The 26,561-nt window shown below is 44.0% G+C and overlaps 1 protein-coding gene across 1 annotated transcript in view; it reads left to right on the forward strand.

The window, feature by feature from the left end:
- Nucleotides 1–18,674: 18,674 nt before the first annotated feature.
- Nucleotides 18,675–26,561, forward strand: part of LOC138665310 (uncharacterized) — a 28,713-nt gene continuing 20,826 nt past the window's right edge. Inside the window, exon 1 of the mRNA XM_069752677.1 lies at nucleotides 18,675–18,847. The gene's annotated coding sequence lies outside the window, so the exon portion shown is untranslated. The remainder of the gene's footprint in view (nucleotides 18,848–26,561) is intronic.

Here is a 26,561-nt window from a genome sequence, read left to right on the forward strand (position 1 = left end):
TGAGTTAAGATGAAAGTCACAAACGCAGAAATGAAACAGGTTTCAGCAAAGGGAGGCCAGATTTACTAAACAGACAGAGGATAGGAAAGGTATCTTTGCGGTCAGCACAAAAAACTACAAAAGACCACGCAGAGTGTGCAAAAAGACCTCCGCACCGACTAACGGTGCGGAGGTTCCACTCTGCATCCCAGAGCTTCCAGCTAGCAAGGCAAAATCATGATATCCAGCTAGACAAGGAAACATTGAACAAATAATAAACTAGCAGGGACTTAGCTTCTGCTGGAGTAGACAGGTCACCAGAAAGATCCAAGAGCGAACTGAACCAATACAAGAACATTGACAGCTGGCATGGAATAACGATCTGAGTGGAGTTAAATAGAGCAACCAGCCAAAGGATAAACCACTCACCTGTGGAAGGAACCTCAGAAGCAGCAGCTCCACTCACAGCCACCAGAGGGAGTCCATGGACAGAACTCGCCGAAGTACCATTCATGACCACAGGAGGGAGTTCGATAACGGAATTCACAACACGGAGCCGTGCACCGACCATCGCCACAGCAGCAATGCACCAGGAGGGCAAACGGCCTGGTGCCCCACAGCGCCCATGCTGCAAGACTGAGTCCCCATGACTCCAGACTGCGCTGCCCCACCAGCGCAAAACCACAACAACAATGGAGGCCACCAAACAGCACCCATACTAAGGCCGGTTTCACACGTCAGTGGCTCCGGTACGTGAGGTGACTGTTTCCTCACGTACCAGAGACACTGACACACGTAGACACATTAAAATCAATGCATCTGTGCAGATGTCAGTGATTTTTTGCGGACCGTGCCAAACACGGAGACATGTCAGTGTTCGTGGGAGCGCACGGATTACACGGACCCATTAAAGTCAATGGGTCCGTGTAAAACACGTACCACACACGGACGTTGTCCGTGTGCAGTCCTTGTGCCGTGCAGGAGACAGCGCTACATTAAGCGCTGTCCCCCCCACTGGTGCTGAAGCTGCCATTCATATCTTCCCTGCAGCAGCGTTTGCTGTAGAGAAGATATGAATAATTGTGTGTAAAATCAATATCCAGGTCCCCACCCCCCTCCCACCCCCTGTGCGCAACCTCCCCCCCTCCCCACCCCCCGCTGTTCTTAAAATACTCACCCGGCTTCCGGCTCCCTTGCAGCGTCCTGTCCTGGCCGCACCTTGTACTGTATGAGCGGTCACGTGGGCTCGCCGATTACAGTCATGAATATGCGGCTCCTCCTCCCATAGGGGTGGAGCCACATATTCATTACTGTAAATGAGCGGCCCCACGTGACCGCTCATACAGTACAAGGTGCGGCCAGGACAGGACGCTGCAAGGGAGCCGGAAGCCGGGTGAGTATTTTAAGATATGATGATATAACTGAACATGAGGTTCTTGGTTTAACAGTCTGATCAGAACGTTAAACTAAGAACCTCATGTTCAGTTATATAGATTTTTGCCGAGAGGCATTAGATCATTGTATGATTTTTGTAGATGCTGTCCTTTCTCTTTTCTTGAGCAGATAGAGGTGCATCTCACAAAATTAGAATATTATCAAAACGTAAATTGATTTCAGTTCTTCGATACAAAAAGTGAAACTCACTATATAGAGTCATTACAAACAAAGTGATCTATTTCAAGTGTTCATTTCTGTTAATGTTGATGATTGTGGCTTACAGTCAATCAAAACTCAAACATTATTATCTCAGGAAATTAGAATACTTGATAACACCAGCTTGAAAAAATTATTTTAACCCCTTAACCCCCAAGGGTGGTTTGCATGTCAATGACCGGGCCAATTTTTACAATTTTGACCACTGTCCCTTTATGAGGTTATAACTCTTGAACGCTTCAACGGATCCCAGTGATTCTGACATTGTTTTCTTGAGACATATTGTACCTCATGAAAGTGGTAAAATTTCTTTGATATTACCAGCGTCTATTTGTGAAAAAAGCGGAAATTTGGTGAAAATTTCGCAATTTTCCAACTTTGAATTTTTATGCCCTTAAATCAGAGATATGTCACACAAAATACTTAACAACTAACATTTCCCACATGTCTACTTTACATCAGCACAATTTTGAAACCAAAATGTTTTTTTGTTAGGGAGTTATAAGGGTTAAAAGTTGACCAGCAATTTCTCAATTTTTCACCACCATTATTTTAGGGACCACCTCACATTTGAAGTCACTTTGAGGGGTCTATATGATAGAAAATACCCAAGTGTGACACCATTCTAAAAACTGCACCCCTCAAGGTACTCAAAACCACATTCAAGAAGCTTATTAACCCTTCAGGTGTTTCACAGGAAGTTTTGTAATATTTTAAAAAAATGAACATTTAACTTTTTTTTCACAAAAATTTTACTTCAGCTACCAAGGGTAACAGGAGAAATTGGACCCCAAAAGTTGTTTTACAATTTGTCCTGAGTATGCTCATACCCCATATGTCGGGGGAAACCACTGTTTGGGCGCATGGCAGAACTCGGAAGGGAAGGAGCGCAGTTTGACTTTTCAATGCAAAATTGACTGGAATTGAGATTGGACACCATGTCGCGTTTGGAGAGCCCCTGATGTGCCTAAACATTGAAACCCCCCATATGTGACACCATTTTGGAAAGAAGATCCCTAAGGAACTTATCTAGATGTGTTGTGAGAACTTTGAACCTCCAAGTGTTTCACTACAGTTTATAACGCAGAGCCGTGAAAATAAAAATTATTTTTTCCCCTCAAAAATTCTTTTTTAGCCCCCAGTTTTGTATTTTCCCAAGGGTAACAGGAGAAATTGGACCCCAAAAGTTGTTGTCCAATTTGCCCTGAGTACGCTGATACTCCATATGTTGGAGTAAACCCCTGTTTGGGCGCACGGGAGAGATCAGAAGGGAAAGAGCACGTTTTACTTTTTCAACGCAGAATTGGCTGGAATTGAGATCGGACGCCATGTCGCGTTTGGAGAGCCCCTGATGTGCCTAAACAGTGGAAACCCCCCAATTCTGACTGAAACCCTAACCCAAACACACCCCTAACCCTAATCCCAACCCTAATCATAACCCTAACCACACCGCTAACCCGAACAGGCCCCTAATCCTAATACCAACCACACCCCTAACCCAAACACACCCCTAACCCTAATCGCAACCCTAACCACAACCCTAACTCCAACACACCCCTAACCCTAATCCCAACCATAACCCTAACCACAACCCTAATCCCAACAGTAATCCAAACCCTAACTTTAGCCCCATCCCTAACTTTAGCCCCAACCCTAACATTAGCCCCCAAGCCTAACTGTAGCCCTAACCCTAACGTTACCCCCAACCCTAACCCTAATGGGAGAATGGAAATAATACGGCGATACTAAATATGTGTACTTTTATTGTTTTTATTTTATTTAGAAAAATAACTGTATTTATTGGAACAATATTTTTTTCTTTATTTAGGATTTTTTTTTTTTTACACATGTAAATATATATTTTTTTTACTTTATAACATTGCCCCAGGGGGGACATTGCAGTATAGTGTCAGATCGCTGATCTGACACTTTGCAATGCACTGTGTCAGATAAGATCTGACAGGCACTGCAGGGAGGTTGTGGCGCCTGCTCTGAGCAGGCACTTGCAAGCCACCTCCCTGCAGGACCCAAAAGGAGCCCCACGGCCATTTTGGATCTGGGGTCTGCAGGGAGGAGATGCTCCAAGCGTCCCCTCCCTGCGCAATGCTTCCCTATGCCGCCGGAACGCTACGATCATGTTTGATCGCAGTGATCCGGGGGTTAATGTGCCAGGAGCAGTCCGAGACCGCTCCTGGCACATAGTGCCGGATGTCAGGTGTAATAAACAGCCGACACCAGGCGGCGATTGGCCGCGCTCCACCCGAGAGCGCGGCCAATCGCCTATGACTTACTATCCCGTCCTTGGGAATTAAGTCCCAGGTCACCTCGATGGGATAGTACGTCATATGGGATTAAGGGGTTAAAATCCGAAATGTTGGCCTACTGAAATGTACAGTGCCTTGCGAAAGTATTCGGCTCCCTGGAACTTTTCAACCTTTTCCCACATATCATGCTTCAAACACAAAGATACCAAATGTAAATTTTTGGTGAAGAATCAACAACAAGTGGAACACAATTGTGAAGTTGAACGAAATGTATTGTTTATTTAAAATTTTTGTGGAAATACAAAAACTGAAAAGTGGGGCGTGCAATATTATTCGGTCCCTTTAACTTAATACTTTGTTGCGCCACCTTTTACTGCGATTACAGCTGCAAGTCGCTTGGGATATGTCTCTATCAGTTTTGTACATCGAGAGACTGAAATTCTTGCCCATTCTTCCTTGGCAAACAGTTCGAGCTTAGTGAGGTTTGATGGAGATCATTTGTGAACAGCAGTTTTCAGCTCTTTCCACAGATTCTCGATTGGATTGAGGTCTGGACTTTGACTTGGCCATTCTAACACCTGGATACGTTTATTTGTGAACCATTACATTGTAGATTTTGGTTTATGTTTGAGATCATTGTCTTGTTGGAAGACAAATCTTCGTCCCAGTCTCAGGTCTTTTGCAGACTACAACAGGTTTTCTTCAAGAATGGTCCTGTATTTGGCTCCGTCCATCTTCACATCAATTTTAACCATCTTCCCTGTCCCTGCTGAAGAAATGCAGGCCCAAACCATGATGCTGCCACCACCATGTTTGACAGTGGGGATGGTGTGTTCAGGGTGATAAGCTGTGTTACCTTTACGCCAAACATATCGCTTGGCATTGTTGCCAAAAAGTTCGATTTTGGTTTCATCTGACCAGAGCATCTTCTTCCACATGTTTGGTGTGTCTCCGAGGTGGCTTGTTGCAAACTTTAAACAACACTGTTTATGGATATCTTTGAGAAATGGCTTTCTTCTTGTCACTCTTCCATAAAGGCCAGATTTGTGCAGTGTATGACTGATTGTTGTCCTATGGACAGACTGTCCTACCTCAGCTCTAGATCTCTGCAGTTCATCCAGAGTGATCATGGGCCTCTTGGCTGCATCTCTGATCAGTCTTCTCATTGTTTGAGATGAAAGTTTAGAGGGACGGCTGGGTCTTGGTAGATTTGCAGTGGTATGATACTCCTTCCAGTTCAATATGATCGCCTGCACAGTGCTCCTTGGGATGTTTAAAGTTTTGGAAATCATTTTGTACCCAAATCCGGCTTTAAACCTCTCCACAACAGTATCACGGACCTGCCTGTTGTGTTCCTTAATCGTCATGATGCTCTCTGTGCTTCAAACAGAACCCTGAGACTATCACAGAGCAGGTGCATTTATACGGAGACTTGATTACACACAGGTGGATTATATTTATCATCATTAGGACAACATTGGATCATTCAGAGATCCACAATGAACTTCTGGCGTGAGTTTGCTTAAAGTAAAGGTGCCGAATAAAATTGTATGCCCCACTTTTCAGGTTTTGAATTTCCACAAAAATTTAAAATAACCAATAAATTTCGTTCAACTTCACAACTGTGTTCCACTTGTTGTTGATTCTTCACCAAAAATTTACATATGGTATATTTACGTTTGAAGCATGATATGTGGGAAAAGGTTGAAAAGTTCCAGGGAGCTGAACACTTTCGCAAGGCACTGTATATTCAGTAAATGCACTTAATACTTGGTCCAGGTTATTTTTGCATCAAATACTGCATCAATGCGGCGTGACATGGAGGTGATCAGCCTGTGGCACTGCTGAGGTGTTATGAAAGCCCAGGTTGCTTTGATAGCAGCCTTCTGCTCGTCTGCATTGTGGGGTCTGGTGTATCTCATCTTCCTTTTTACAATCCCCCATAGATTCTATATGGAGTTAAGGTCAGGCGAGTTTGCTGACCAATCAAGAACAGCGGTACTGTTGTTTTTAAAAAAGGTATTGGTATTTTTTGTAGTGTGGACAGAGTTCCATGTCCTGTCGGAGAATGAAATTTACATCACCAAAAAGCTTGTCGACAGAGGGAAGCATGAAGTGCTCTAAAATTTCCTGGTAGATGGCTGTGCTGACTTTGGTCTTCATAAGATACTGTGGACCTACACCAGCAGATGTCATGGCTCTCGAAACCATCATTGATTGTGGAAACTTCACACTAGACCTTGGAAATCAAGGTCCCAGAGTCTGGAGGAAGAGTGGAGAGACAGACAATCCAAGCTGCTAGAGGTCTAGTGTGAAGTTTCCACAATCAGTGGTTTGGGGAGACATGTCATCTGCTGGTGTACACTACCGTTCAAAAGTTTAGGGTCACCCAGACAATTTTGTGTTTTCCATGAAAACTCATACGTTTATTAATCAAATGAGTTGCCAAATGAATTGAAAATCTAGTACAGACATTGACAAGGTTAGAAAAAAATATTTTTATTTGAAATAATAATTTTCTCCTAGAAAACTTTGCTTTCGTCAAAGAATGCTCCATTTGCAGCAATTACATCATTGCAGACCTTTGGCATTCCAGCAGTTAATTTGCTGAGGTAATCTGGAGAAAATTCACCCCATGCTTCCAGAAGCATCTCCCACAAGTTGGTTTGGCTTGATGGGCACTTTTTGCGTACCATACGGTTAAGCTGCTCCCACAAAAGGTCAATGGGATTGAGATCTGGTGACTGCGCTGGCCACTCCATTACAGATAGAATACCAGCTGCCTGCTTCTTCCCTAAATAGTTCTTGCATAATTTGGAGGTGTGCTTTGGGTCATTGCGCTGTTGTAGGATGAAATTGGCTCCAAACAAGCGCTGTCCACAGGGTATGGCATGGCGTTGCAAAATGGAGTGATAGCCTTCCTTATTCAATATCCCTTTTACCTTGTACAAATCTCCCAGTTCACCAGCACCAAAGCAACCCCAGACCATCACATTACCTCCACCGTGCTTGACAGATGGCGTCAGACACTCTTCCAGCATCTTTTCAGTTGTTCTGCATCTCACAAATGTTTTTCTGTGTGATCCAAACACCTCAAACTTGGATTCGTCTGTCCATAACACATTTTTCCAATCTTCCTCTGTCCAATGTCTGTGTTCTTTTGCCCATATTAATCTTTTCCTTTTATTAGCCAGTCTCAGATATGGCTTTTTCTTTGGCACTCTGCCCTGAAGGCCAGCATCCCGGAATCGCCCCTTCACTGTAGACGTTGACATTGGCATTTTGCATGTACTATTTAATGAAGCTGCCAGTTGAGGACCTGTGAGGCATCGATTTAGCAAACTACGGACTCTAATATACTTGTCTTGTTGCTCAGTTGTGCAGCGGGGCCTACCACTTCTCTTTATACTCTTGTTAGAGCCTGTTTGTGCTGTCCTCTGAAGAGTGTAGGAAATCTTCAGTTTCTTGGTAATTTCTCGCATGGAAAGTTCTTTTTTTTCTTGTGATTTTGAGAGTTTAATGGAACCAACAAATGTAATGCTCCAGATTCAAAGGAAGGTCAGGTTTATAGCTTCTCTATTCAGCCAAACTGTTTTCAGCTGTGCTAACACACTTGCACAAGGGTTTGCAAGGGTATTCTAACCATCCATTAGCCTTCTTACACAGTTAGCAAACACAAAGTACCATAAGAACACTGGATTGATGGTTGTTGGAAATGGGCCTCCATACACCTATGAAGATATTGCATTACAAACCAGACGTTTGCAGCTAGAATAGTCATTTACCACATTAACAATATACAAAGAAAGAAACCCCGTTGCATCTTATATGCAAATAGTGGGGATACTAAGTAGTGTCCCACCGCAATCAAAATAAACTCCATCAGGCAATTCATGAATAGGAGAAAAAACGGAGCAACAAAATATTAAAGAGTAGAAAAAGTACAAATTTTATTAGAATATAATTTAGAAAAAAACAACATCAAACTGACAATCAGGACAGACAATAGCGGGATATACTCTAGATTAGTGGTTTCTGACCATGATGATGTACACTGTGGTTTATATGAAGGTGGAGTACAGATTTCTTCTTTTAAAGGGAATGGGTCATCAGAAAATAAATGGCTTATTGTTGGCTATTGACAAACATTATAAATACATATAGAAACATAAACGTCAGTACAATACTTATACGGCGATTCTATACTAAGATCATATATACTGGAGAAACATGAGTCAAAAAGTTGGCCAAAAAGTTACAAAAAATAATTTATTCATGTATAGAAAATTTATACCATATACATCTAAAAACATACACAAATTGTATGGTAGATAACAGTGCACAAAAAGTTACGCTGTGACTAAATCCTTAGATGCAACCAATAGTCCAGGAAAATCAAATAGAACACCGGTAAATCTAGTGTTAACATAGGGTACAAATTATCTACACCTGCGTACTAATGGCTCCAATGCATTGCTCGTAGAATACGTACTTGCACAGATTATACTAATGGTGTTGCCATATAAAGTAAATATGCAGACCAACATGTGTGCAGATAAATTGAGAAGGGAAAAAGGACTAATTACCCATGTGTATCGAGGTGTCCCGTCAGGATCCTGGTACCTAACCCCAACGCGCGTTTCGCGTGTGTGTATTGCCGCTTCCTCAGGGGGCGTTAGCGTGTGTGTATTGCCCCCTGAGGAAGCGGCAATACACACACGCGAAATGCGCGTTGGGGTTAGGTACCAGGATCCTGACGGGACACCTCGATACACATGGGTAATTAGTCCTTTTTCCCTTCTCAATTTATCTGCACACATGTTGGTCTGCATATTTACTTTATATGGCAACACCATTAGTATAATCTGTGCAAGTACGTATTCTACGAGCAATGCATTGGACCCATTAGTACGCAGGTGTAGATAATTTGTACCCTATGTTAACACTAGATTTACCGGTGTTCTATTTTACTTTCCTGGACTATTGGTTGCATCTAAGGATTTAGTCACAGCGTAACTTTTTGTCACTGTTATCTACCATACAATTTGTGTATGTTTTTAGATGTATATGGTATACATTTTCTATACATGAATAAATGAAATTTTGTAACTTTTTGGCCAACTTTTTGACTCATGTTTCTCCAGTATATAATATCATTATAAATACATGTAGCACAAAACCCCGGTCATTTTCTTATGATACGTTTCTATTAACCCAGAGACAACCAGTTGTGACTTGTATTGTTTAAGATTATTGTACTTGTTTTAATTATGTATACCTCCTCACATGTAAAGCGCCATGGAATAAATGGCGCTATAATAATAAATAATCTTATGTATATAATCGTCTAAGGTCCACTATCGTCTGTCTGTCTGTTTGTCTGTCACGGAAATCCTGCGTCGCTGACTGGCCCCTCCATACTCCCCTCCAGTCAGCGCCCACATAACGTTAGCAGTCCATTAAACGGACTGCGTTACACCGTGGCATAACGAGGTGTAACGCAGTCCGTTAACGCTGCCATTAACCCTGTGTGACCAACTTTTTACTATTGATACTGCCTATGCAGCATCAAAAGTAAAAACATATGTTAAAAATAATTTTAAAAAATCATTATATTCTCACCATCCGGCGTCCGCAGCAGCCTTTCCGGCTCCTCGCGACGCTCCAGTGCCAAGAATGCATTGCGGCAACGACCCGTGATGATGTAGCGGTCTCGCGAGATGATGACGTAGCGGTCTCACGAGACGGCTACATCATCACGGGTTATTGCTGCAAGGCATTACCGGGAACGGAGCGTCGCGAGGAGCATCGCTAAAGGCCTGGGCTGGATTCGGGGGCTGCTGGAAGGTGAGTATATAACTATTTTTAATTTTAATTCTTTTTTTTAACAGGGATATGGTGCCCACATTGCTATATACTGCGTGGGCTGTGTTATATACTATGTGGGCTGTGCTCTACACTACATGGGCTGTGCTATATACTACATGGCTATTCAATATACTACGTGGCTGTGCTATATAGTACGTGGCTGTGCTATATACTACGTGGGCTGTGTTATATACTGTGTGGGCTGCTATATACTACGTGGGCTGTTATATACTGCGTGGGCTTTGTTATATACTGCGCTATATATATTACATGCCTGTGCTATATACTACGTAGTTGGGCTATACTACGTAGCTGTGCTATATACTACGTGGCTGCTATATACTAAGTGGCTGTGCTATATACTACGTGGCTGTGCTATATACTACATGGCTGTGCAATATACTACGTGGGCTGTGTTATATGCTGCGTGGGCTGTTGTGAATTCTGCTCTTGGGCTCCCTCCAGTGGTTATGAGTGGTAGTGCTGCTGTCTTTGGATCGCAGCATTTATCAGGTGTGTCCACTTATTGAAATTTGGACTGGGCTATTTAGTCTTGCTTGATCCTTTAGTCAGTGCCAGTTGTTCATTGTTTTTGGAGGATTCACATCCCTGACTGGTCTGTCCTGTTTGCTGTTCTTTTCATCAAAGATAAGTTCTGGCTTTGTTTTTGCTGTCCACATGTTGTGGGCCTTATAGTTCTGTGCATTTTCATGTTTTGTCTTGTCCAGCTTTGTCTGTGTAAGGATTTTTTGCAGCCAAGCTGTATCTCTGGAGATGCAGATATACCCTCCATGTCTTTAGTCAGATGTGGAGATTTGTATTTTCTGTGGTGGATATTTTCTAGTGTTTTAATACTGACTGCATAGTACTCTGTCCTATTCTTTCTTTTTAGCTAGAAAGGCCTCCTTTGCTAAATCCTGATTTCAGTCTGCGTATGTCATTTCCCTCTCCTCTCACAGTCAATATTTGTGGGGGGCTGTCTATCCTTTGGGGAATTTCTCTGAGGCAAGATAGTTTTCCCGTTTCTATCTTTAGGGGAAGTTAGTCCTTAGGCTGTGTCGAGGTGTCTATGGAGTGATAGGTACATCCCACGGCTACTTCTAGTTGCGGTGCTAAGTTCAGGGTCTGCGGTCAGTACAGGTGCCACCTTCTCCAGAGTACGTCACATGCTGCTCCTAGGCCACCAGATCTAAACAGTACAACTGGCCAACAATGAGTTAAACGCATCTCAGAAGAAGGGAAGGAAAGTGCTGAGCCATTTTTTTTTCTGTAGTCTGTTGTGTCTTTCCTTCCCTCTTTTCCTCTGGGTGGCTCAGGAGTTAGGCGCTGGCATGGAGGTTCAGGAATTGGTTTCTTGTGTGGACCAACTTGCTGCTAGAGTACAGGGTATTTCCGATTATATCGTTCAGACTCCGGTTTTAGAGCCTAGAATTCCAACTCCTGATTTGTTTTTTGGGGACAGGTCCAAATTTTTGAGCTTTAAAAATAACTGTAAACTGTTTTTTGCTCTGAAACCCCGTTCTTCTGGTGATCCCATTCAGCAGGTTAAAATTGTTATTTCCCTGCTGCGTGGTGATCCTCAGGATTGGGCATTTTCCCTGGAATCTGGGAATCCTGCTTTGCTTAATGTAGACACCTTTTTTCAGGCGCTAGGGTTATTGTATGATGAACCTAATTCAGTGGATCATGCAGAGAAGACCTTGTTGGCCCTGTGTCAGGGTCAAGAAGCGTCAGAATCGTATTGCCAGAAATTTAGAAAATGGTCTGTATTGACTAAATGGAATGAGGATGCCTTGGCGGCAATTTTCAGAAAGGGTCTTTCTGAATCCGTTAAAGATGTTATGGTGGGGTTCCCCACGCCTGCTGGTCTGAGTGATTCTATGTCTCTGGCCATTCAGATTTTTTTTTTTTTTATCAGATAGATTTTTATTATCCGCAAAGAATAAACAATCAGAATATTTCTCATGGCAATGTTTCATTAAACATTTACAGATAACTTTTTCCCCCCCGACCCAGAGCCCCCCCACCCTGCCCAACCCGAGACCTCAGCCAGAGCCACCCCACTTCCCATCATCATACAACCATTTGAATAAACATCCGTTATATTTCCATTGAATACTAGGTTCCCTATATTCTCATTTATCATCCTAATTCAAGTCCTGGCCATTCAGATTGATCGGCGCTTGCACGAGCACAGACTTGTGCACACTGTGGCGTTGTCCTCCGAGCGGAGCCCTGAGCCTATGCAGTGTGATAGGATTTTGTCTAGAGCTGAACGACAAAGATTCAGGCGTCAAAATAGGTTGTGTTTTTACTGCGGCGATTCTGCTCATGTTATTTCTGATTGCCCTAAGCGTACTAAGAGAATCGCTAGTTCTGTTACCATCAGTACTGTACAACCTAAATTTCTGTTATCTGTGACCTTGATCTGCTCATTATCGTCATTTTCGGTCATGGCATTTGTGGATTCAGGCGCCGTTCTGAAGTTAATGGACTTAGAATTTGCCAGACGTTGTGGTTTCCCCTTGCAGCCTTTGCAGAACCCTATTCCATTAAGGGGCATTGATGCTACACCGTTGGCTAAAAATAAACCTGTTTTGGACATAGCTGACCATGTGCATGGCGCCAGCCCATCAGGAAGATTGTCGTTTTCTGATGTTGCATAATTTGCATGATGCTATTGTGCTAGGTTTTCCATGGTTACAGGTACATATTCCGGTGTTAGATTGGAAATCTATGTCTGTGACTAGTTGGGGTTGTCAGGGGGTTCATGGTCACTTCCTTTGATGTCAATTTCCTCTTCCCCCTCTTCTGAAATTCCTGAGTTTTTGTCAGATTTCCAGGATGTATTCGATGAGCCCAAATCCAGTTCCCTTCCACCGCATAGGGACTGTGATTGTGCTATTGACTTGATTCCAGGTTGTAAATTCCCTAAGGGCCGACTTTTCAACCTGTCTGTGCCAGAACATGCCGCCATGCGGAGCTATATTAAGGAGTCTTTGGAGAAGGGGCATATTCGGCCATCTTCTTCACCATTGGGAGCAGGTTTTTTTTTGTTGCCAAGAAGGATGGCTCCTTGAGACCCTGTATTGATTATCGCCTCTTGAATAAGATCACGGTCAAATTTCATTACCCTTTGCCTTTGCTTACTGATTTGTTTGCTAGGATTAAGGGGGCTAGTTGGTTTACTAAGATTGACCTTCGAGGGGCATATAATCTTGTTCGTATTAAGCAGGGTGACAAATGGAAAACTGCATTTAATACGCCCGAAGGCCATTTTGAATACCTTGTGATGCCATTCGGACTCTCTAATGCCCCATCTGTATTCCAGTCCTTCATGCATGATATCTTTCAGAGTTATCTTGATAAATTCATGATTGTATATTTGGATGATATTTTGATTTTTTCCGATGATTGGGAGTCTCATGTGAAACCGGTCAGGATGGTATTTCAGATCCTCCGTGATAATGCTTTATTTGTGAAGGGGTCTAAGTGACTCTTTGGAGTGCAGAAGGTTTCTTTTTTGGGCTTCATTTTTTCTCCCTCATCTATAGAAATGGATCCGGTTAAGGTTCAGGCCATTCATGATTGGATTCAGCCCACATCTGTGAAGAGCCTTCAGAAATTCTTGGGCTTTGCTAATTTTTATCGTCGTTTCATTGCCAACTTCTCCAGTGTGGTTAAACCTCTGACCGATTTAACGAAGAAAGGCGCTGATGTGACGAATTGGTCCTCCGCGGCTGTTTCTGCCTTTCAGGAGCTTAAACGCCGATTTACTTCTGCCCCTGTGTTGCGTCAGCCAGATGTTTCTCTTCCATTTCAGGTTGAGGTTGACAAGTCTGAGATTGGGGCAGGGGCCGTTTTGTCTCAGAGGAATTCTGATGGTTCCTTGATGAAACCGTGTGCCTTCTTTTCTCGGAAGTTTTCGCCTGCGGAACGCAATTATGATGTCGGCAATCGGGAGTTGTTGGCTATGAAGTGGGCATTTGAGGAGTGGCGACATTGGCTTGAGGGGGCCAAGCACCGTATTGTGGTCCTGACCGATCATAAGAATCTGATTTACCTCGAGTCTGCCAAACGACTGAACCCTAGACAGGCTCGATGGTCCCTGTTTTTCTCCCGTTTTGATTTTGTGGTCTCGTATCTTCCGGGTTCTAAGAATGTTAAGGCTGATGCCCTCTCTAGAAGTTTTTTGCCTGATTCTCCTGGGGTCCTTGAGCCGGTCAGCATTCTGATGGAAGGGGTGATTCTTTCTGCCATCTCCCCTGATTTACGACGGGTTATTCAGGAATTTCAGGCTGATAAACCTGACCGCTGTCCAGTGGGGAAACTGTTTGTTCCTGATAGATGGACTAGTAAAGTGATTTCTGAGGTTCATTGTTCTGTGTTGGCTGGCCATCCTGGGATCTTTGGTACCAGAGATTTGGTTGGTAGGTCCTTTTGGTGGCCTTCTTTGTCGCGGGATGTGCGTTCTTTTGTGCAGTCCTGTGGGACTTGTGTGCGGGCCAAGCCTTGTTGTTCCCGTGCTAGTGGGTTGCTTCTGCCTTTGCCGCTCCCTGAGAGGCCTTGGACGCATATTTCTATGGATTTTATTTCAGATCTTCCGGTTTCCCAGAGGATGTCGGTTATCTGGGTGGTTTGTAATCGGTTTTCTAAGATGGTTCATTTGGTACCTTTGCCTAAATTGCCTTCCTCTTCTGATTTGGTTCCTTTGTTTTTTCAGCATGTGGTTCGTTTGCATGGCATTCCGGAGAATATTGTGTCCGATAGAGGTTCCCAGTTTGTTTCTAGGTTTTCGCGGGCCTTTTGTGCAAGGCTGGGCATTGATTTGTCTTTTTCTTCCGCATTTCATCCTCAGACAAATGGCCAAACCGAGCGAACTAATCAGACTTTGGAAACTTATTTGAGATGCTTTGTGTCTGCTGATCAGGATGATTGGGTGGCTTTCTTGCCATTGGCCGAGTTTGCCCTTAATAATCGGGCTAGTTCTGCTACCTTGGTTTCGCCTTTTTTTGTAATTTTGGTTTTCATCCTCGTTTTTCTTCAGGGCAGGTTGAGCCTTCTGATTGTCCTGGTGTGGATTCTGTGGTTGACAGGCTGCAGCAAATTTGGGCTCATGTGGTGGACAATTTGGTGTTGTGTCAGGAGGAGGCTCAGCGTTTTGCTAACCGTCGTCGGTGTGTTGGTTCAAGGCTTCGGGTTGGGGATTTGGTCTGGTTGTCTTCCCATCATGTTCCTATGAAGGTTTCTTCCCCTAAGTTCAAGCCTCGGTTTATTGGTCCTTATAGGATTTCTGAGATTATCAATCCTGTGTCTTTTCATTTGGCCCTTCCAGCCTCTTTTTCCATCCATAATGTTTTCCATACATCTTTGTTGCGGAAGTATGTGGTGCCCGTTGTTCCCTCTGTTGATCCCCCGGCCCCAGTGTTGATTGATGGGGAGTTGGAGTATGTGGTTGAGAAGATTTTGGATTCTCGTTTTTCGAGGCGGAAGCTTCAGTATCTTGTCAAATGGAAGGGTTATGGCCAGGATAATTCTTGGGTTGTTGCCTCCGATGTTCATGCTGACGATTTGGTTCGTGCCTTTCATTTGGCTCGTCCTGATCGGCCTGGAGGCTCTGGTGAGGGTTCGGTGACCCCCTCCTCAAGGGGGGGGGGGGGGTACTGTTGTGAATTCTGCTCTTGGGCTCCCTCCAGTGGTTATGAGTGGAAGTGCTGCTGTCTTTGGATCGCAGCATTTATCAGGTGTGTCCACTTATTGCAATTTGGACTGGGCTATTTAGTCTTGCTTGATGCTTTAGTCAGTGCCAGTTGTCCATTGTTTTTGGAGGATTCACATCCCTGACTGGTCTGTCCTGTTTGCTGTTCTTTTCATCAAAGATAAGTTCTGGCTTTGTTTTTGCTGTCCACATGTTGTGGGCCTTATAGTTCTGTGCATTTTCATGTATTGTCTTGTCCAGCTTTGTCTGTGTAAGGATTTTTTGCAGCCAAGTTGTATCTCTGGAGATGCAGATATACCCTCCATGTCTTTAGTCAGATGTGGAGATTTGTATTTTCTGTGGTGGATATTTTCTAGTGTTTTAATACTGACTGCATAGTACTCTGTCCTATTCTTTCTTTTTAGCTAGAAAGGCCTCCTTTGCTAAATCCTGATTTCAGTCTGCGTATGTCATTTCCCTCTCCTCTCACAGTCAATATTTGTGGGGGGCTGTCTATCCTTTGGGGAATTTCTCTGAGGCAAGATAGTTTTCCCGTTTCTATCTTTAGGGGAAGTTAGTCCTTAGGCTGTGTCGAGGTGTCTAGGGAGTGTTAGGTACATCCCACGGCTACTTCTAGTTGCGGTGCTAAGTTCAGGGTCTGCAGTCAGTACAGGTACCACCTTCTCCAGAGTACGTCACATGCTGCTCCTAGGCCACCAGATCTAAACAGTACAACTGGCCAACAATGAGTTAAACGCATCTCAGAAGAAGGGAAGGAAAGTGCTGAGCCATTTTTTTTTCTGTAGTCTGTTGTGTCTTTCCTTCCCTCTTTTCCTCTGGGTGGCTCAGGAGTTAGGCGCTGGCATGGAGGTTCAGGAATTGGTTTCTTGTGTGGACCAACTTGCTGCTAGAGTACAGGGTATTTCCGATTATATCATTCAGACTCCGGTTTTAGAGCCTAGAATTCCAACTCCTGATTTTTTTTTTGGGGACAGGTCCAAATTTTTGAGCTTTAAAAATAACTGTAAACTGTTTTTTGCTCTGAAACCCCGTTCTTCTGGTGATCCCATTCAGCAGATTAAAATTGTTATTTCCCTGCTGCGTGGTGATCCTCAGGATTGGGCATTTTCCCTGGAATCTGGGAATCCTGCTATGCTTAATGTAGACACCTTTTTTCAGGCGCTAGGGTTATTGTATGATGAACCTAATTCAGTGGATCATGCAGAGAAGACCTTGTTGGCCCTGTGTCAGGGTCAAGAAGCGGCAGAATCGTATTGCCAGAAATTTAGAAAATGGTCTGTATTGACTAAATGGAATGAGGATGCCTTGTCTCCTGTTTGCTGTTCCTTTCATCAAATATAAGTTCTGGCTTTGTTTTTGCTGTCCACATGCTGTGGGCCTTATAGTTCTGTGCATTTTCATGTTTTGTCTTGTCCAGCTTTGTCTGTGTAAGGATTTTTTGCAGCCAAGCTGTATCTCTGGAGATGCAGATATACCCTCCATGTCTTTAGTCAGATGTGGAGATTTGTATTTTCTGTGGTGGATATTTTCTAGTGTTTTAATACTGACCGCATAGTACTCTGTCCTATTCTTTCTTTTTAGCTAGAAAGGCCTCCTTTGCTAAATCCTGATTTCAGTCTGCGTATGTCATTTCCCTCTCCTCTCACAGTCAATATTTGTGGGGGGCTGTCTATCCTTTGGGGATTTTCTCTGATGCAAGATAGTTTTCCTGTTTCTATCTTTAGGGGAAGTTAGTCCTTAGGCTGTGTCGAGGTGTCTAGGGTGTGTTAGGTACATCCCATGGCTACTTCTAGTCGCGGTGGTAAGTTCAGGGTCTGCGGTCAGTACAGGTAACACCTTCTCCAGAGTACGTCACATGCTGCTCCTAGGCCACCAGATCATAACAGTGGGCTGTGCTATATACTACATGGGCTGTGTTATATACTGCGTGGGCTGTGTTATATACTGCATGGGCTGTGCTATATACTATGTGGCTGTGCTATATACTACATGCCTGTGCTATATACTACATAGCTGGGCTATACACTAAGTGGCTGCTATATACTACGTGGTTGTGCTATATACTACGTAGCTGTGCTATATACTAAGTATCTGGGCTATATACTATGTGGCTGTGCTATATACTACGTGGCTGCTATATACTACGTGGGCTATGCTATATACTACGTGGCTGCTATATACTATGTGGGCTGTGCTATATACTACGTAGCTGTGCTATATACTAAGTAGCTGGGCTATATACAACGTGGCTGCTATATACTGCGTGGCTGTGCTATATACTACGTGGGCATTGCTATATACTACGTGGCTGCTATATACTACGTGGGCTGTGCTATATACTACGTGGCTGCTATATACTACGTGGGCTGTGCTATATACTACCTGGGCTGTGCTATATACTACATGGCTGCTATATACTACGTGGGCTGTGCTATATACTACCTGGGCTGTGCTATATACTACGTGGCTGCTATATACTACGTGGGCTGTGTTATATGCTACGTGGGCTGTAAGACTCTTTCGCCTGGGGCCCTCAAAAACCCGCAGCTGGCCCTGGCCTCACTGATTGGTCACAGCCGGCTGCTAACAATCAGCAACAGGTGCAGTCTGGCCGCGAATTGGCGCTGGATTTCAACCACGCTTTGCTAATTGGTCGCGACTGGCCGAATCCTGTGTATTCATTGCATTATTCTGAAATTTTCATAAATAAACTACATATATAGCCTAGAATACCCGATGCATTAGAATTGGGCCTCCATCTGGTAATAATAATAATGGCCGCACAATGGGGGCTTATTATGGCTGAGCAGGGACTGACACTACTTCTGATTGTTATCAGCAGAGTCCTAGCCTTTTCACAGAACTGCACCTGCTCCATGTCGGCTTGTAACCATGACAACTGGGCGGCTGGGCCTCAGCATCTGATATCATCAGGCTGGGAGATAAGTGCGCCAGACTGGGCAGTCCCGTGTACGGTCCCCAGCAGCATGTCATTACAGGACCCGCGCTCTACAGTGTGAGGCCGCCCTACTCTGCAGCACAACAACGGCAGGCCGTGCATGGAATGACTAGTACGGAGAGTGATAACCTTTCTGCTGTCACGTGGGGCAGGAGCCAATCATAGAGCGCCGTATTCTCCATTCACGTCACTCCATTTCTGTTTCAAGGCGTAATACCAGACATATCCGCTAGGGGCCGCTAAGAATATATTTTCAGAGACGATCTCTGATAAAAATGTCCCGGGAAATTCCCTGATAACTCCGCCCCATTATGTCAGAGTCATGTGACCCAGGACTATATAGACCGCTGCACGGGATGTTTAGTCGTTGCGCAGTTTTGTGAAGAAGAGAGGTCGAGTTGGCAGGTACTGAGGCGCCATAGCGCGGGGCCCATCTGTACAGTGGGGGCTGGAGGGAGGGAGAGTTACAGGGGTTGTCTATTATTAGGGTGAAATCAGAAAAGCATCGTCACATTCTGTTACTTTAACGCTGCAGCCAATCATGGTCACTGACAGGCTGCAGCTCATAGATGTACTCTCTAAATGGGGTCTGCAGCCCATCCCTGGCCACTGATCGCTGTCATGTGAGCGCCACGGACAATGCAGCCACCAAGGCCGGGGCGAGGGAGGTTAACGTGGGGGGTGTAATCTTACCAATGTGACACTGCTTGGGTATGTGCACGCGTCAGGATTTCTTGCAGAAATTTTCCTGACAAAAACCGGACATTTCTTCCAGAAATCCGCACACGTTTTTACCGCGTTTTTGGTGTGTTTTTTGTGTTTTTTCCCAAATGCATAGAATAGAGGGAAAAACGCAGAAAATCTGCAAAATTAATGAACATGCTGCCTTTTGTACCGCGATGAATTTTTTTGCGGAAAAAAAAACGCATCATGTGCACAAAACATGCAGAATGCATTCTAAATGATAGGATGCATAATGTATGCGTTTTTAATGAGTTTTTATAGCGTTTTTACCTCGAAAAAACCCTGAACGTGTGCACATAGCCTTACTGGCGAATGATCGCAGCGTCCAAAACGCTACATTGCCCAGTGGATGGGATTATTAGAAATCCATGCCCAGTCTGCTTTGTTTTTACGCTGCATAAAATCTCCTGTGGTGCGAGTTTCCGAGCAGCAGCAGGTCAACGTCTCTTGTGAGGACGCTCGGTCTTCTGTGCAGACACCAAGGCGCTCGGGAAGAGGCGGCAAAGTGCCAGAATTGGTGCATCTGATGTGGGGTGGGAAGGACCCAATAACCATAGACCTTTCCAGCCTGATAATATAAGCCCCCAGCTGTGTGCTTTACCATGGCTGGTTATCAAGAATACGTCATTTATTGGGTTAATACAAGTACGCAAGGCACCAATTAATCTCACTAATATCTATCTATACTTTACAAAAACACAAGTGAGCGGAGGTGCCGAATTCATGTGGAAATTCACCTGCGGCAAAGCCTGATCGTGTGCACATCCCCTTATTGCTCTGTGCGTGTGTTGTAACCGGAGGAAAACAATAAGTCATTGATTACACAGTTCCCTTTTAATTTCCCTACTTCCTTGGTGAATATATTGATAAAGCCGGTGGGAGCGGCCCAGATGCCAATAAAAAAGGTTTTTCATTGTTGAGCAATCATTAATTTTTCAAAGGGAGCGGCAGCTGCACCCATAAAATGAAGATACGGATCGTAAGGGTAGGACCAAATGTGTGGTTGGGAAAAAACAAATGTCCTATTAGGGCGATTGGTGCAGATCTCCGTGGTCGGCTCCTTACCAAACTACAAGTTATCACCTATTAAGTGGATAGGTGAAACATTGCCTGAAACTGGAATACACCTGTTAGGCTATGTGCACACGTTCAGGATTTCTCGCAGAAAATTCCTGAGAAAAACCGGACATTTTCTGCAAGAAATCCGCAAGAAAACCGCATTTGTTTTTGCCGCAGTTTTTCCGGACACTTCACAATGCATTTTGTAGTGGGAAATATGCAAAAAAAACCCGCAAAATTAATGATCATGCTGCGGTTTTTACCGCGATGCGTTTTTTTCGCGCAAAAAAAAGCATCATGTGCACAAAACATGCGGAATTCATTCTAAATGATGGGATGCTTATTGCATGCGGTTTTATAGCGTTTTTATCGGGAAAAATTGCGGAAAAAAACGCAACGTGTGCACACAGCCTAAATGCTTCTGCACCACAATAATAATTTGAACTTGGATGTTGTGATGCCAAATACGCACGCGCCCACAATTGTGCTGAAGCAATGGTGAAGGACACCTCTGTCTGACTACTTGCGTGTCATGGTCCTTGTTCAGCTTGGAATCCAGTGTGTTAAACTGCAGCGATCTGCACCAGCTCCAATCATAAACAGTGGTACATGTCTGGTGCAGGAGCCAGCCTTAGGCTGTGTGCACACGTTGCGGTTTTTTCACGTTTTTTTCCGGTAAAAACGCTATAAAACCGCAAAAAAACCGCATACAATAAGCATCCCATCATTTAGAATGAATTCTGCATGTTTTGTGAACATGATGCGTTTTTTTCCACGAAAAAAACGCATCGCGGTAAAAACCGCAGCATGTTCATTAATTTTCCGGGTTTTTTTTGCGGATTTCCCACTCCAAAATGCATTGGGAAGTGTCCGGAAAAAAACGTGGCAAAAACGCATGCGGTTTTCTTGCGGATTTCTTGCAGAAAATGTCCGGAATTCTCAGGAATTTTCTGCGAGAAATCCTGAACGTGTGCACATAGCCTTAATGTCTGGTGCAGGAGCCAGCCTGTTATGATCCGGTGACCTTGGAGCCGCATGAATAACTTTCACTGGAGTAGGTGGTAACTGTACTGACCGCAAATCCTAATCTAACACCGCAACTAGAAGTAGCCGTGGGGTGTGCCTAACAAACCCTAGACACCTCGTCACAGCCGGAGGACTAAATACCCCTATAGATGGAAATAGGAATACTATCTTGCCTCAGAGCAGAACCCCAAAGGATAGGCAGCCCCCCACAAATATTGACTGTGAGTAGGAGAGGAAAGACACACACAGGCAGAAAACAGGATTTAGCAAGAGAGGCCACTCTAGCTAAAATAGGAAAGGATAGGACAGAATACTGTGCGGTCAGTATTAAAACCCTTCCAAAAATATCCACAGCAGATTATACAAAAAATTCCTCCATCTAACTAAAGACGTGGAACGTATATTTGCAACTCCAGAGAATCCTACACACAGAGCAGAAATACAATCAAAAATCCAGCACACAGCATGTGTGCCATAGAAAAAAAACCAGACACTTATCTTTGCTGAATTGGCAGCTAAGCAGGAGAAACCAGACAGAGGTCCAACACTTCCCAAAAACCATTGGCAACTGGCAAGGACTAATGAATCCTGCAAACCTAAATACCCCAGTCAGAATACAGCAGATACACCTGACCAGGACTGCAGCCCAGGGACAACTGCATTACCACCTACAACCACCGGAGGGAGCCCAAAAGCAGAATTCACAACACCAGCCTTAATGTCTGGTGCGGGAGCCAGCCTTAGGCCATGTTCACACGTTCCTGATTTCCCTGCTGTTTTTTCTGCACTAAAAACCGCAGCTCTTGGCAGGAAACGCAGGTGCGTTTTTTGATGCGGTTTTTAGTGCAGTTTTTTATGCAGTTTTCTCTGCAGAGTCTGTGTTTTCTAGGAAGTTTTTTTTAGGGTTAAAATGGCTGAAAATACCCTAACCCTACCCCTAACCCTTACCCTACCCCTAACCATAGTTCTATCTGTAGTGGGGAAAAAAAAAAAAAATTATTTATTTTATTATTGTTACTACCTATGGGGGTGATAAAGGGGGGGGGGGGGGGGTCATTTACTTTTTTTTTATTTTGATCACTGTGAGGTTATCACAGTGATCAAAATGTGCCTGGAACGAATCTGCCGGCCGGCAGATTCGGCGGGCGCACTGCGTATGCGCCCGCCATTTTGGAAGATGGCGGCGCCCAGGGAGAAGACGGACGGACGGACGGACACCGGGAGGCCCGGTAAGTATAAGGGGGGGGCGTCGGAGCACGGGGGGGTGGCATCGGAGCATGGGGGGGGTGGGATTGGAGCACGGGGGGGCAGCCACACTCCGCCCACGCACTTCCTGCTGCAGCGGTTCTGCACCACAAACCGCAGAAAACCCGCAGATATTTTTTTCGTCTGCGGTTTTTACTGCGGGTTTGACCCTCACAATGGAGGTCAATGGGTGCAGAACCGCTGCAGTTCCGCACAAAGAAGTGACATGGTCCTTCTTTTTTACCGCAGCTATTCAGCGCGGCTTTTTTAGTGATTTTCCGCAAAGTGGGCACAGTGGTTCCTGTTTTCCATAGGGTACATTGTACTGTACCCTGCATGGAAAACAGCTGCGGACCCGCAGCGGCAAAATCGCGGCGGTTCCGCAGTTAAAAACGCATTGTGTGAACATGGCCTTAATGTCTGGTGCAGGAGCCGGCCTTACTGTCTGGTTCCTGCTGCAACCGTCATGATCGGAGAACTCTGTAACCCCTTAGATCCTGTGTCTGTAGCGTTTTGGTGGTCTTAGTAAGGGTTTTTCTTGTTTGTTTTAGGAGCACACCGCCCCCATCCTCATGGCTTCCTGCTTGCCAGGGGGCAGTGTTCTCCTGATTAATGGTTACTCTAGCTCGATCTTTGCCCAAACTGTGAACTATGCATCTGCCGCGTCGGAGTAGTGGAGTAGCACTGATGCTTGCCAGATCCAGTCAGCTACAGAGCAGCTCTTACAAGCTCTACAGCAAAGATCTTGTAAGCTCCGCACTTCTTGCCTAGGGGACCAGTCACAGCTGATGGATTGTATTGGTGGCAGGTAACCTAGGCAACCAGCAATAATATGAAAAATACTTATGTTCTTAAAAGCGCTGAGAATTTTTATTATCAGGGAAATTGAAAAGTTGATTCTTTTTACAAGCACGTTGCAATTTTACCCCTTTGGCACCACAGAGAAAGCCTGATCCAAAAATGATTCGGTGCCTAACAATTAGCATTAAAATAGAAGTTTTTGCTTAAAAGGGGTTGTCCACTACTCAGGCTACCTTTTCCTTAATTACTATATTCTACCTTGTAAAAAGAAACCGCCTTCTACTCACCTCCCATACCGGCGCCATTCCTGCAGTATCTGCTCCGGTTCTCCTGAGACTTGCGTGATGTTACACCACATAAGCCCTGCAGCCAAACAGTCAGCGGCCGCCGATGGGCTGCAGTGCTCACACCTTCCTGGTTAGTCTATAGGAAGTGGGCATAGCAGCCCAATACCGGCCTCTGGCTGCAGGGCTCGTATAGCATAATGATGTCACGCAAGCCTCGGGAGGTTTGCTGATGTCACTAGGGCACCGCTGGGATGGAAGGTGTGTTTTAGTGGATCGGCCCTTTACTTGTAAAATTTAAAAAAAAATGTAAATCTGTCCATAATTGGTAAAGGTCAGGTCGGTAATGACCTGAACTATAAAAAAAAAATACCATGTTATTTACCCACATGTAGAACATCGCTAAGAAAAAAAATAGTAGATTTTAATTTTTTTTTTCAAACAGGGGAACAAGTAGTCTGTATAAGGCTACGTTCACATTTGCGCCGCTCCCGGCTGCGTCGGGCGCAGCCGCGGCGACGCACGCGCCATGTGCCCCTATATTTAACATGGGGGCGCATGAACATGCATTGCATTTGCGTTTTGCGACGCATGCGTCGCTGCAGCGCATGCGTCAGGGCGCAGGGAACGCTGCATGATGCAGTTTTTCCTGCGCCCAAAACCATGCAAAAAGCGACGCATGCGTCGCAAAATGCAGCGTTTGTGCATGCGTTCATATTTGCGTTGTGCGTTGCGTCGCCGACGCAGCGCCACACAACGCAAATGTGAACTTAGCCTAAGACATCAGACTGAACTTCTGTGCCTGGTATGTTCAGACATGTCTCAACATGCAGAGAAAGCTCCTCTCTCTAAGAACTCATACTCATCTGCAAGGAAAGCGGACAAGTGCAATCCGAGAAATCAGATTGCTCCATGACCAATGTTAACCCCTTCATGAACCCAACTTTTTTCGGTTTTCGCTCCCCTTCTTCCCAGAGCCATATATTTTATTTTTCGATCAATATGGCCATGTAAGGGCTTGTTTTTTGCGGGACAAGTTGTACTTTTGAGGCACATCATTGGTTTTACCATGTCATGTACTAGAAAACGAGAAAAATATTCCAAGTGCAGTGAAATTGCAAAAAAAGTGCAATCCCACAGTTGTTTTTTGGTTGACTTTTTCGCTAGGTTCACTAAATGCTAAAACTGACCTGCCATTTTGATTCTCCAGGTCAGTACGAGTTCATAGACACCAAACATGTCTGTTATTTTTTATCTAAGTGGTGAAAACAAATTCCAAACTTTGCTTAAAAAAAAAACTGCGCAATTTTCCGATACCCGTAGCGTCTCCATTTTTTCGTGATATGGGGTTGGGTAGGGCTTATTTTTTGCATGGCTCACTGACATTTTTAATATCGTTTTGGTGCAGATACGTTTTTGATCGCTTGTTATTGCAAGCAAGTTATCGTACTATTCCGTCCATGTAACCCGGGCCCTAATTCCCTTGAACGGAATAGTACGTCCATTGGAAGAAAGCGGTTAAAATGCAATAACAAGCGATTAAAACAACATATCTCTCAAATTATATATAGAATATCATTTTTAATCAGATCATTTTTGATAGCTTGATTTTATAAACCATTACATACATTATAGTACAAACTCAATAAACAAGTTTAACCCTTAAATTTTATATAGTTCTATACCTGCCAAGGTCGTCATTGCCAAACAGTTATCAATTTTGAAGATTTTCCCAAAGACACATTATTAAATACAGGTATTGTACCAAAACTAGTATAGGTTGTATGTTTACTAACAACATGTTTACGGACAGAAAACAATTGGTATCTATATGTCCTCAACATACAATATTTAAAAAGCCGAAATAGCCAAATGGTCTAGTACAGTTATTCTGAGTAGGTCCGCGATGCTCCTCCGTGGGTGACCAGACACCATTCCCATATAGATCAAGGGGATCACGGTCTCAAGTATTATTGTCCTCAGAAAAAATTAATGTATCAAAATAGATCAATCTGAGGACATCAAAAGGTCAATTGCCAAAAAATCAATTTCATTTGTATTATTGAAAAAGAATTATAACTTGACCAAACATACAGTGAGCCAACGTTTCGGCCACGTTTGCGTCCTATTGCAGCCTCATCCGGAACCTCATATATCCAATATTCCAGTTGCACTCCTTGTACCACCATACAGATAACTGCCTTGATAAAGGCCAAATGTGGCCGAAACGTTGGCTCACTGTATGTTTGGTCAAGTTATAATTATTTTTCAATAATACAAATAAAATTGATTTTTTGGCAATTGACCTTTTGATGTCCTCAGATTAACCATTCCCATAGATTTATAAATGTTTTTGAGTTCCATTTAATGTAAGTACCTCCCTCCAGGCATATAGTATCATTCATTTTAATTTTCAATAACTCCAATGTTGGGAGATTATGATCTAATCAGAGCAATGTTTACAATTTCCTGGCCAGAAACGGCAGGCTGATATTAAGTCTAGGAAGGGGCCATAGGTTTTGGCCCCCTCCAAGACTAAAAAACATCAGCTCTCCGCCACCCCAGAAAAGGCGCACCCACAAGATGCGCCAATTTTGGCACTTAGACTCTCTTCCCACTTGAACTGGTGGGGTGATAGTTGGGGGGGTTGATTTCACTATGGTATTGTCAGGTGACTTAAATCCCAGGAGTTAGTAATGGAGAGGCGTCTATAAGACTCCCCCATTACGAACACCGTAGTGATATTAGAAAGAAAACACACACCCTGAATACAGTCATTTATTTGAAATAATGCCACTCTTTTTAATGAATCTACATTTACCAAAAACCTTTTATACTTGCATCAACACCCAATCTGCTGAAGCCAATGTCTCCTGTAACAGAATTAAAATAATAAACAACCATATTCCTCACCTGTCGGAGGAGAAGATAGTAATGCATTTTTCCTGTGATGCATATAG

This window comes from Ranitomeya imitator, chromosome 2 (assembly GCF_032444005.1).
Source record: "Ranitomeya imitator isolate aRanImi1 chromosome 2, aRanImi1.pri, whole genome shotgun sequence".
Taxonomy (NCBI): domain Eukaryota; kingdom Metazoa; phylum Chordata; class Amphibia; order Anura; family Dendrobatidae; genus Ranitomeya; species Ranitomeya imitator.